Source organism: Colius striatus, chromosome 2 (genome assembly GCF_028858725.1).
Source record: "Colius striatus isolate bColStr4 chromosome 2, bColStr4.1.hap1, whole genome shotgun sequence".
Lineage (NCBI taxonomy): Eukaryota > Metazoa > Chordata > Aves > Coliiformes > Coliidae > Colius > Colius striatus.
In genome coordinates this window covers 54477474-54489708 of record NC_084760.1, presented here as the reverse complement: position 1 = coordinate 54489708, position 12235 = coordinate 54477474, and positions in this window count along the sequence as shown.

Below are 12235 nucleotides of genomic sequence, written 5' to 3'. Positions count from 1 at the left end.
GATATGTCTGGGTGAATGGAAAGATAATTATTTCTCAGAAAGTCAATGAATGAATTAACCTCTATAGAAAATGAATGACAGGTGTCTGAATTTATAGGAAGCAGAACATCAGCTTCATGATATTCAGTCCTTGTGGCTGACTATTCTAATAGTTACTGTTCAGTTAAGGCAATCTCTCTCCTAAAGAAAAAAGTTTTCTTTTTCCAAGACAGTTTTCAGCTCAAAAGTAAAGGAAGCTTTCAGTATGGGAACTACCATCAAAGGCTATGACTGCTAAGATCCATTTGTTTTACTTGCTTCAAACTTTCATTGCATGAAAAATTAGATGGCTATATGCAGAGGTTTACTGTTTTTCATATTTTTTCTCCAGTAAAGGATTCAAAGTTCTGGAGAGAATGAGCATGTTACAGAATGCAGCACTGACAAATCCTGTCTTTCGGTTCTTTACCCATTGAATTAAACTGTAAAACCTTTTTTCCTATCACTTTCCCTTGTAATCCACCTCAAAGCTCCTCTTCACCAAAACCACACTGATATGAATGGTTTAAGATTTGGCATTCAATCAGAGTCACCAGTATCCCTTGGGCTGCAATATACCTATATATAATTTCTTGTATGATCCTAAGATTGAGACTTTTGAACTGCAGTCCAGCTACTTTACTTCCAAAGACCTAACATTTCTAAACTTCTCATATTTTTTCCCCACATAGTTTTATCTTCTTTTTTTTTCCCCTAAGGAAGGACTCAGTCCCTCACCCAGAAAGGGAAGGGTTGTGGGGTTTTTTTCACATGGAGGGGAATATATGCAAGCAGGTACATTTTAAATATATAACCTCAGTATCTATAACTCTACTAACAAGTTTTGAAGACTTGGCAGATTACTCCCCAGACATTTTCCTTTAACAAAGTCAACAGTACAGATTTGCAAGATGCCTGTCCTGGATTATCAATAAAATAAACCTCAAACCACTAACACTGAGCTTAACGCTCTGGGTAAAAAAATTCACTCTTCTAGGTTACAACTGCAATAGACTCTGAACCATTCCAGAACTAGATGAAACATCCAAATTCAGGTAGCACTGGTACTTCCACTACTGAAAATTATTTTGTAACTTTCATCTCTATGACACAGAGAGTAGCAAATTTAATGTTAAAATCACTTAATTTCCTTTCCTAAAGAAGAAATTTGTTTAGCAAGACCAACAATTGAGTGTCAAAAATTTGGGCTCAGATTTTAAACTACCATCTGTCACAAGTTCATATTTGGTGTCTTTAGATTTGTTTTTTTCATGTTTAACTGCTGACAAGTACCAGCTTGCAAAAGAATAGAACACACCAGCACAAGTGTAACTTTATACAGATTGTAAAAGTTAGTTTACTCTTCTTCACTTTAGTATTAGTACTCTGTCCAATCCTAGTAATGCTAAAAACACTGGAATTTTAAAAATAGCAAGATGAATAATTTCAGCTTATATGGTGAAAATTTAAATGAAATCTCTTTCGTTTATTTATGAGGTTAAGATCCAATCTGATACTGTTACATGTGTTTTCCTTTTTTCCCAAATAAAAATGCTTATACTTAGGACAAAAGACAAAACAAGATCTAACCTGGAAAAATGGAGACTAAAAATAAACAACCACTGACAAGCAGGATATTAATCTCTAGAACAATTTACTAATACTACAGTCTTGATATTACATTATATCTTCATTAAATCCTAGATCATTTTCTCAGGTTATATGCTACAGAAAATACCATATTCCAGTTTCATGGAAAACATGTTCAAGACAATCGTAAGACTTTTCTGGCCCTCACATGCAGCTGTAATTTGATTTGTTCTTGGCAATCCTCTCAGATCACACAGAGAGATCCAAAATAGTACTTTGGTATTAACAGGATAATTCAGAAGGACTTTAAGAATCTGAGCTTGCAACAACAATTCAAAAAAACTGCTTAGGTGATCAAAAGGCCATAACTGCCTAAGTTTTCACATGATAGCTTGCTGTTAAACATGCCACATGCACTTAACAATTGTCACTGAATATGTAGGCATCTTTACCCTCAGTGATGATAGGTAGGGTACCAATGATATGGTATGCAACGATATCATTGAGTACAACACAAAATATAGCAGTTGTTTTAAATTACACTAAAAAAAACCAAAACAAAACAAAAAAACCCCCATAACAGCAGAACATTGCTAGTGATCTTTTGGGTAATATCCTCATGATCTTCTACCCAGCAAGTGGAACTACTGAGCTTTAGCCACTAAGCTATTCAATAGGTTGTAAAATTTGTGCATGTGAACTTTAAAATAAAAAACTAGTAGTAGCTCTTAGTTATACTCCTGTCAGGATTTTGAGTGACAAAACCAAGAAATTAAAACAGTAGGATGAAAGAGATATTTATATCAGAATGATATATCAGAGTGCTTCTTTTCCTGCTTTCTGACTTCATCATACCAGGCTCAAACAGTTCTCACATCAAAACAATAAGCAAGAGTTGCTGACACTGGGAGAAGAGGACAGCACAAGAGATATGAGCATTGACCGAATAGACATCTGGCATCTGTCACTGCAGTCACAATGCAGAAATGAAAAATGTACCTTCAGAGTGTTCAAGCACTGCGGTCTCCAGTGCTGTGCATGTTCCCCAGCACTGTGTCTAGAGACATGTTATGTAATAACTATAGCTAGTTGCTAATGGTTGGAAAAGTCTCAGGACATGGGAGAACACGGGGAAAAAAAAACGAAATATTACATTGTAGAAGGGGAAACCTGTACATTTATTCTTTATTTTCGACGCCCTTTGAATTGTTCCATTTCACATACAACAAGACCTCCAGAAACAATCATTATTTATATCTGAGATTCAAGACACTGTGACAGCTGCAAGTGATGTGGTGCCATTACTTTTCAGTTTCATATATTTATACATGTCTACATATCAACAAGTTACACAAATATCAAATCTCATAACTAATAGCACAACGTTTGTGATGTTTATAGAACCAAGTCACTAATACAGATTTTGCAATGAAATGAAAGATTAAAGTAGTTTCTTTCTCAAGTAGTACAATCAATTTTGTTTATGCTAGTTTTGGAAGGAAGCTATCATAATGCATATAGTCTTAATAAAAACTTTCTATGCCAGTTCCCTGTTGTCTTTATTGATGAAAATCTGAAATTTCTAACTGTGTTGAATTTAACACCAGTTCCTCCTGGTAATACTTTATATTTTGACTTGATGTCCATAAAACGTCAGAAATTATAACTCTACACACTTATTCAAACCGATAATGTCCTTGACAAGAGATAACAAAGAGTGAATGACACATAGCTGATCATCTCAAAGAGAAAAATGCAGATATTAGTAATTACAGACATCTAACTTACTTTATCTCGCTACAACTAAGATTAACTACATAAAGAAAGGAAAATGAAAAGAAGGAGGATTCCCACTTAAGTAGTAGCTCTGTTTCTCTCTCTTTCTCCTCATTTATCCATCTTATAGCTCCATTCATTACTTACTGTCCACCATGCAAATACAGAAAATTAGTGATTTCTTTCTGCGCTTTTCTCTAATGGTCTCAGCAAGTAATTCTAAAACAAGGTGAAGTAGTATCATGAATTTGGACTTCTTTGGGTCAAGATGCTACATTTGAGGTAAGCGTCAAAAAGGAACCAGCTAGACCTCACATTAGAAGTGTCCACCGAATAATGAGCAAGGCTATACTGCTACATACAATATTGATCACAGCACCTAGGGTAGCATGTAGGCACTCAAGTCACACAGTGGTCAGAAAATATCCTGACTGATATAGTGAGGTCTTATGAGCAGTCTTGATGCCGTCAGCCAGCATCATAAGCCTTGGACATTCAGCAACAGAAGCTCCACCATCCTCATAGAGTAGGAAGGGAAACACACCTTATACATCTCAGTCCCTTAGAGTCCCCAGCCTCTGAGATGACTATGCTATTTTAAGTTCTCAAGAGTCCTCCCAGATGTGCTTGGAGGAGTTCTCACTCTTTTGCACAATGACAAACAGTACACTAACTTTCAGGAAAATAACACACTCATACCTGCTTCTATGAGTCCAGTATAAGATTGCAAAGGCCAACATAGGAGTCAAATGCTTATTTCCTTCTGCATAAGCTTCAACTCTGTCATGTCACTCACTGTACTGGCCTTCTGGTTAACTAAACTGGACATCTGGCCAGAGAACAAGATATTTTCTTCCAGTGCAGATACTTACTTTCCTTTTCACTGAAGGTTCATAGAAACAGAGATGTTAGTGTCTAGATTTCAAGCTAGACATGGATTAGGGAAACATTTTGAGATGTTATAATTTAGATACAGATTTTTGAGGATCTAGTTCTCAATCTTTTATCAATCTTCATATATGTAAATGTAAACAGAATGGCCGGGGTTGGAAGGGAGCTCTGCAGATCATCTAGTCCAACCCTCCCTGCTAAAGCAGGTTCACCTAGATCGGATCACACAGGAATGCATCCAGGCATATCTTGAAAACCTCCAGAGAAGGAGATTCTACAACCTCCCTGGGAAGCCTGTTCCAAGTGTTCTATCATCCCCACAGTAAAGTAGTTCTTCCTTCTGTTTAAGTGGAACTTTTTGTGTTCCAACTTATATCCATTACCCCTTGTCCTGTCACTGGAGACAATAGACACACAAATTTAAATACTTCTAAGTGTTAAAGAGATTCCTCCTTAGTCTTCTCCAGGCTAAACAGCTCTAGGCATCACAGCCTTTCCTCATAAGGAAGATGCTCCATTTCTATGATCATCTTGGTACCCCTGTGCTGGACTCTCTCCAGAAGTTCCCTGTCCTTCTTGAGCTGGGGAGCCCAGAGCTGGACATAGGACTCCAGATGAGGCTTCACCAGGGTAGAGTAGAGGGAGAGGAGAATCTCCCTCGACCTGCTGACCACACTCTTCTTGATGCATCCCAGGATGCCATTGGCCTTCTTGGCCACGAGGGCACATTTCTGGCTCATGTTTAGTTTATTATCAACCAGGACTCCCAGGTCTCTCTCTGCAGAGCTGCTCTCCAGCCTGTACTGGTGCAGGGGGTTGTTCCTCCCCAGGTGCAAGACTTTACACTTGCCTTTGTTGAGCCTCATGAGGTTCCTCTCTGTCCACCTCTCAGCCAGTCCTCCCAGTTTGGTGTCATCAACAAACCTGCAGAGGGTATACTCTGTTCCTCATCCAAGTCATTGGTGAAGATATTGAACAAGACTGACCCCAGAACTGTCTCATGTTGAACCCACTGGCCACAGCCCTCCAACTCAGTTCTCAATTCTGTACCTTTGATCGTCACCCTCACTACCATTCTATGACTCTGATTCTATGATTCTCTGGGTTCTGTCATTGAGCCAGTTCTCAATCCACCTCACTTCCACTTATCCAGTAAAAATACTTCTCTTCCCATAGAACAGGATACATACATTAATTTTGTTTTGTGCAGAGATTCAGAGTTTAAAACTGAACATCTGAAAAAAATTATTAACTTGGGATGCTCAGTTTGAGACGACTTGAGACTAACTTAATGAAGTAATTATAATTTTAGATGATTTTGTTTGTGCAAGGGAGGTTTTCCTCTGACAACACAGGCAGCTAGTCTAGTAGTTCTGGAAGTTAATGTGGAAAACTTGAAAACTAAAAAATAAAGGCTGTTATTAAGAACTATCTCTGTGATTCTGTGAAAACTGGGTAAGAGGCCTGTCATTACATAGAAATAATGTGGAATCAACAGGAATAGAATCTTTGATGGTTTACTTTTTGTGCAAAAAAAAAATCTTTTCTCTTTGTACCACTCCATTCTGAGATCTGAGGTCATTCTTTAGTGAATAAAAAATTTGGCAGAAAATGCAATTTTAGAGAGAAGAGTGTAAGAAGAGATTAAGAAAGAGGAGCATAAGAGGAGATTGAACAGAATACACCTTCACAGAATAATAATGTGTACAGCATCAGCTGAAAGAAAAGAGGCTTTCAAATATAAGCACTTTGACCCTTGATTAATAATAGCTGTCTACTTTTGAAATTCTTCTACATGGGGAACAAAAAATAACCAACCTCAAATCACATTTGGTATGCTGATATGAAATATCTTTTTAATTTGTTATGCTTTTTGCCAGACTGCAATAATAATAATGGACTTTTCCAAAACTTTTCTATTTACCTTCTAAAGCAACAGGGCAAAAAAAACACTCCTGCCAAAGCTGTATTCACTACTTTAATCATCTACTCCTTTTTAGCATCTGTAAAAAATTAAGTAAGAGCTAGAGATATCAAGCTTTTTAACCATAAAACTTTGGTACATCTCCAAAAAAGATCTTTACTATACTCCCACAAGACGAGGATTTATGTGGATAATATAGCATATGATTAAATAATCACAGACACTATTGTAATGCAAATAACACAAAGACACAAAAGGGAGTTGGTTAATCATAATCATAGAATCTCAAAGTGGTGCTAAGATCTTGATTGTTAGCATTGCCAAGAATAAGAAACATCTTATCAGATAGCAGCATCATAGCATCACAACCATTTGAAATGTGGAGAGTATATGACAAAGTAGTATGCATTTATGAATATTTGCCATGTTTCTTTTTTTTAAAGCACATCCTTGCAAATGCATCCCTTAGAACAAACTAGACAACATTCATTTGGTCAGTTGCTTGACCTGTGTATAGCTACAAGAATATGTAATAAACTGACAATCCATAGCTACACAGCTTCCACAACAGATGCTTTTTCATGACAGTAGTATCCATATTTTTCACAGAATCACAGAATTTCAAGGGCTGGAAGGGACCTTGAAAGATCACTTAGTCCAATCCCCCTGTCAGAGCAGGACTATCTAGAATAGGTCACACAGGAACTCATCTAAGTGGGTTTTGAATGTCTCCAGAGAACGAGACTCAACAACCCATATGGGAAGCCTATTCCAGTGATCCCTCACCCTTACAGTGAAGAAATTCTTCCTGGTTCTTCGTTGGAACCTCTTCTGCTCCAGCTTATACCCACTGCCCCTTGTCCTACCATTGGGCATCACTGAGAACAGCCTGGCTCCATCCTCCTGACACCCTCCTTTACATATTTGTAAGCATTAAAGAGGTTACTTCTCAGTCTAGTAATCTAATTTGTAACAATATAACAGAATGTCAGGAGGGAAAACAAATACTATGTTCAGTCACATGAAAGCTCGTTAAACAAAATTAAGGCTCTCATACACAGATCTGAAATCATTTAATATTATATAAACAGCAGTGTCATCAGTCCAGTTTGGATTATGGTGCTAATAACATTGCTGACTTGGTTTACCTGCTCCCAGACTGCTCCTTCACTGAACAGTACTAACCAGAATCTCTGGAGATATCTAACAAATGTTTTAGTTACATGATGATGGATCAGCTCCTGCCTCTCTCACACCTTGGGTTGCAAATAAAACATTTGTCAGTCTCATAGATGGGTTTTAATACTTTTTGTTTGCTAAGAAATTGTGTGTTGCAGGTAAGTACTGCTTACTGAACATTTGCCTGGAGCATATTGTACCTCTTTGGAGGACAGAATTATCTTTCCAGTTCCGCATGGCAGCTATGATTGCCAATACTTTGCTCTTTCATGCATGCTGCTATCAGACTCTCTTTTATCCTAAGATTATTTTACACCATTCTGGTAAAGTGATAAGTGATTAACAGCTGGAGAAGGGTATACTGCATCCTTTATACCATCAGATTGATGTAATGACAGCTTTGTAAAAGTGAGAAAAGTTTGACTAGTTTTAGTAGTGATATTAAGGAATGGACAAAAACTTCTTTCCTCCTAAAATCACGTACCTTGAAAACTCTGAGAGTTTTGCAATTTGGACATCTCATGCTGTTCTCACTCTCTAAATCCAAGCAAGATTTCTGAGAACTGAATCAGAGGAGGATGAGATATTGGAATCACAATAAGAACAGGTAGATTTCACAGGATGATTTTTCTGCTTTGTATCAATCATTCAATAGCAATTTCCTGAAAGCCTGTGCTCCCAATGTTGTGGTCTGCTTGACCTGCGCCAGCTGGCACTGACTGTAGATGAAGAATTGAGTGTTCAGCAACACAAAGACAAATAGAATTTGTCTAGACCTTATCAAAACATCTAGCAGAAATATCAGAGAACATCTGGAAGAAGTGCGGTGCTGCTCAGCATTTCATGAAGCAGTAGGAGGATGGCAATGAGGTCTGTTTAATTTGATTTAAGTGAATGACTATTTAATCCCTCTTTTTTGTTGGGTTTTTTTGTTGTTGATGTTTGTTTGTTTGTTTGTTTTTCACATTGAAGTCATTATCCCATTCATTCTATGGTAATTTTAACTTTTACCAATCTACATCAGTCAAATATGGCCATTTGTTAAGCCCAGGGCTCCACATAAAAATGGAAGTACTTTTATTTTTTTAAGAAGAAAAAAGTTAATTTCCACAAATAATAGAAGACTGAATAGCAGCAAATTGCAGTATTTTTTGTGGAAAATAAGTCCATAACACGAGCTAGATTATAAGTAGACCAAAAAAAAAAAGACCCATAGACAACCCAGGCAACAGTTAAAAGAATGTTCCACCCAGAAGACATGACATGATCCCAATTAGAACACACAGAGTGAGGACCATGGACAAAGTGTGTGAACAACTTAGACAAACCAAAATACTAGGAGAGGAGGGTTCTGCATTTGGGTCACAACAACCCCATGCAATGCTACAGGGAAAAATGACTGGAAAGCTGCAAGGGAAAAGAAGATCTGGGAGTGTTGGTCAACAGAAAGCTGAATATGAGCCAGCAGTGTGCCCAGGTGGGCCAAGAAGGACAATGACTTTCTGGCTTGGATCACAAATAGTGTGGCCAGCAAGACCAGAGCAGTGATTGTCCCTTCATATTCAGCACTGGTGAGGCTGCACCTTGAGTATTGTATTCTTTTTCGGGCTCCTCCCTACAAGAAAGACACTGAAGTGCTGAAGCATGTCCAAGAGATAGACAACGAAGCTGGTGAAAGGTCTGAAGCACAAGACTTCTGAGAAGTGGCTGAGGGAACTGGGGATGTTTAGCCTGGAGAAGAGAAGGCTCAGGGGAGATCTCCTTGCTCTGTGTAACTACCTGAAAGGAGGTTGTAGTGAAGTGGGGATCAGTCTCTTCTACCACATAACAAGTGCTAACAGAGTGAGGAACTGCTTCAAGTTGTGCCAGTGGAAGTTTTGGCTGGATATTAGGAAAAACTTCTTTACTGAAAGGGCTACTAAAACACTGAAACAGACTGTCCAGGGAAGTGGTTGAGTCATCATCCCCAGAGATATTTAAAAGATGTGTATATCTGGTGCTTAGAGACGTGGTTTAGTGGAGGTTTTGCAATGCTAGATTAACAGTTGAACTTGAGGATCTTAAAGGTCTTTTACAACTTAAAGGATTCTGTGATTCTTTGTAGGATAATAGATGCCATCAGAGGACAAAATTAGCAAGAGAAGTTAAGTAAAATAAGCTGTCTTTGCCATCAGAAGATATATTTTTTTTACAAGTAGTCAGACTTCAACACCAGCATTTTATGCACTGCTAAGAGCTATAACTCATGACCAGAAGAAAATCAATCTGAGGATACTAAAGTGCTTAAGGGATTAAATCCAATATGTGAGAGGAGACTGGTGGAGAAAACTAAGGGAAAATCTAATTGCTGTTTTCAATAATACAGATGAAACTATAGTGGTGAATGCAGACTTATATCAGATGTACATAGCAAAGGGACACATAGAATCATAGAATCATAGAATGGTAGGGGTTGGAAGGGACCTTTAGAGATGATCTAGCCCAAATTCTTTGCAGAAGCAGGTTCACCTAGATCAGGTTGCACAGGAACATGTCCAGGCAGATCTTGAAGGCCTACAAAAGAAGGATACTCCACAATCTTCTGGACAGTCTGTTCCAGGTAAACTCAGTCTTCTTTTGAGGAAAACTCTCCTCTGGAATAGGTTTCTATCTCTTGCAATTTTCAAAAGTCAGATGGACAAAGCTCTGTAATAACCTTACCTAAATTTTGAAATCAGCTTTGCTCTGAGCAGGAGCTTGGACTACATGACAACCAAACATCCCTTTCAATCCATTTTTCTATGATTTTGATTATTTTAATTTTTTACTGTGATTCTGTGGTCATAAGTAGAATTTAACAAGAAGATTGAGTATTAAGAGACAAATTTTGGACTGTAAGTACCACCAAGTCCCCCCACTATTGCAATATTGCAGAACACCAGTATTACTGATTACTGAAAATAGTTGCAGGCTAACAATATATAATTTTAAGGTGAAAATGAGAACATCTCATTTCAGACTCGTCTTTTAATAACAAACAAATATACTAACATTTGAACTATGCAATTATAATTTCAAGAACATCTTTAGATAAATCTTACCTTACTAAATTTTGCAATGTTCTATAGGTCTTAATGTTGCAAAAAAAACGTGTATAAAAATGTTATCTATCAAGAGAGTACCTGAGATTCCTCACACTTCTGAAGAATTATTCTTTTACTAACTATGCTATCTTGTCAAGCTCCCTGAATACAATGGGAGATTGATTATGTGAGTCCTCTTTATTCATGATGAAATATTCCATTATTGTTGAAAGAGTGATTTCTATCACTTGCTCTTAATTTTGAGTCCCATAGATGGAATTCTTAAACTTCTGAGGCTGTAGATGCATATGCTTTCATATGGTTATACTACTGCCACAGGATTTTCAATGGTCACTCTCCGCTCTTCTGTGGAACAGATACACCTCTGTTGATTTTAATCCTGTATTTCTGTATACTGCACTATTAAGCTTGCCCCAGGTTCAGCAGGGTGTAATGGAAGGCTGGCTGACCTTGGTTTGAGCATGGTCTTTGTCTGCATCCATGTAGAACAGAAGGCTGAGCAGTGAGACTGCAGACTAGGGTTCCTGTTGCATCTGTTGCAGGACTAAATTTTCCCGACAGCAGGAATTTCAGTTTTCATGACAATTCTGTTATGTATAGTCACTGTCTTTTTAGCACTAGCTACCAGCAAACATCTGTGAATTATTACAGCCACATAATAGAGGCAACATCTACAAACACAGATGCTAGGGCCAGCTCTTTATTGCACAGAATTATCTGTGGTGGTATTATGACTGGGGCCTAAATAGCACCTATCACATAAATACTTAACTTTGGCTTTGATGTAAAATAAAAAAACACTCTGTTTATTTTGTGCCTACAAGTGTAACCTGCCCCTTCTGCTGCTGAGAAAACATACAGGCATTTCTCCTTCTCTGAGGGTACAAAATTTTTCGTTTCTGCTAGATGACAACAAGGAAAGTGTTAGCAAAGTACAAGCTGATTCTTATGAAAACACAGGGCAACATGAAGCAATCAGGGCCCTTGAGGAAGACCAGCCCCTTCTGGCAGGACTTTGAGCTTGGCAACACCACCAGTTCCTCCCATGCATTTCCATGTTCCCATGAAAGAGTTGGATGTAGCAGAGGCATTCCAACAGTTCTTACTGTTAACTGTGATATTCACAACTGGAAAAGGCACATGCATATAGCAGATTGCAGGCTAAAGATCAGCTCTGACAAGCTATACAGCAGAAGCACCAAGTAACCCAAAAATATCAGGAGGGATATTTAGTGAGTTTTCATAAAATCATAGAATACTTTGGGTTAGAAGAGACATTTAAAATTCATCTCCAGCCTCCCACTTGCAATGAACAGGGTCATCATCATAGAATCTGTCATGGTTTGACATGAAGCCATTTCTGGTAAATGGCAAAGGGATGTAAAGATGGGTCCTGTAAGAATTTGTTTGAAACTCTCCCCAGCTCTAAGCCAGATCCACTTCTGTGGCTGAGCCAATTAGGCACCTCCACGATCACTTTTTGAGAAGAAGACATCATAAGAGGGGGTTTCTTCCTGTTCTTTCTTGTTATGTCCTTCCTTCTTTTCTAGCTGGTGGTGGTGCAAGGAGTTGGAAGAGAGAGAGAAGGAACCATGTGGATCCCAAGGTCAGTGAGGGAAGAGAGGAGGAGGTGTGCTGGAACAGAGACACCCCCTCCGTGTCCTGTGGAGAGGACTGGTGAAGCAGAGATTTGTTTGCATTTCATTAAAGATCCTGCATCAGGGACAGTGGCTCACTTTTTTAAAGACGCTGTGCCGGAGCAGTGATTATGCCC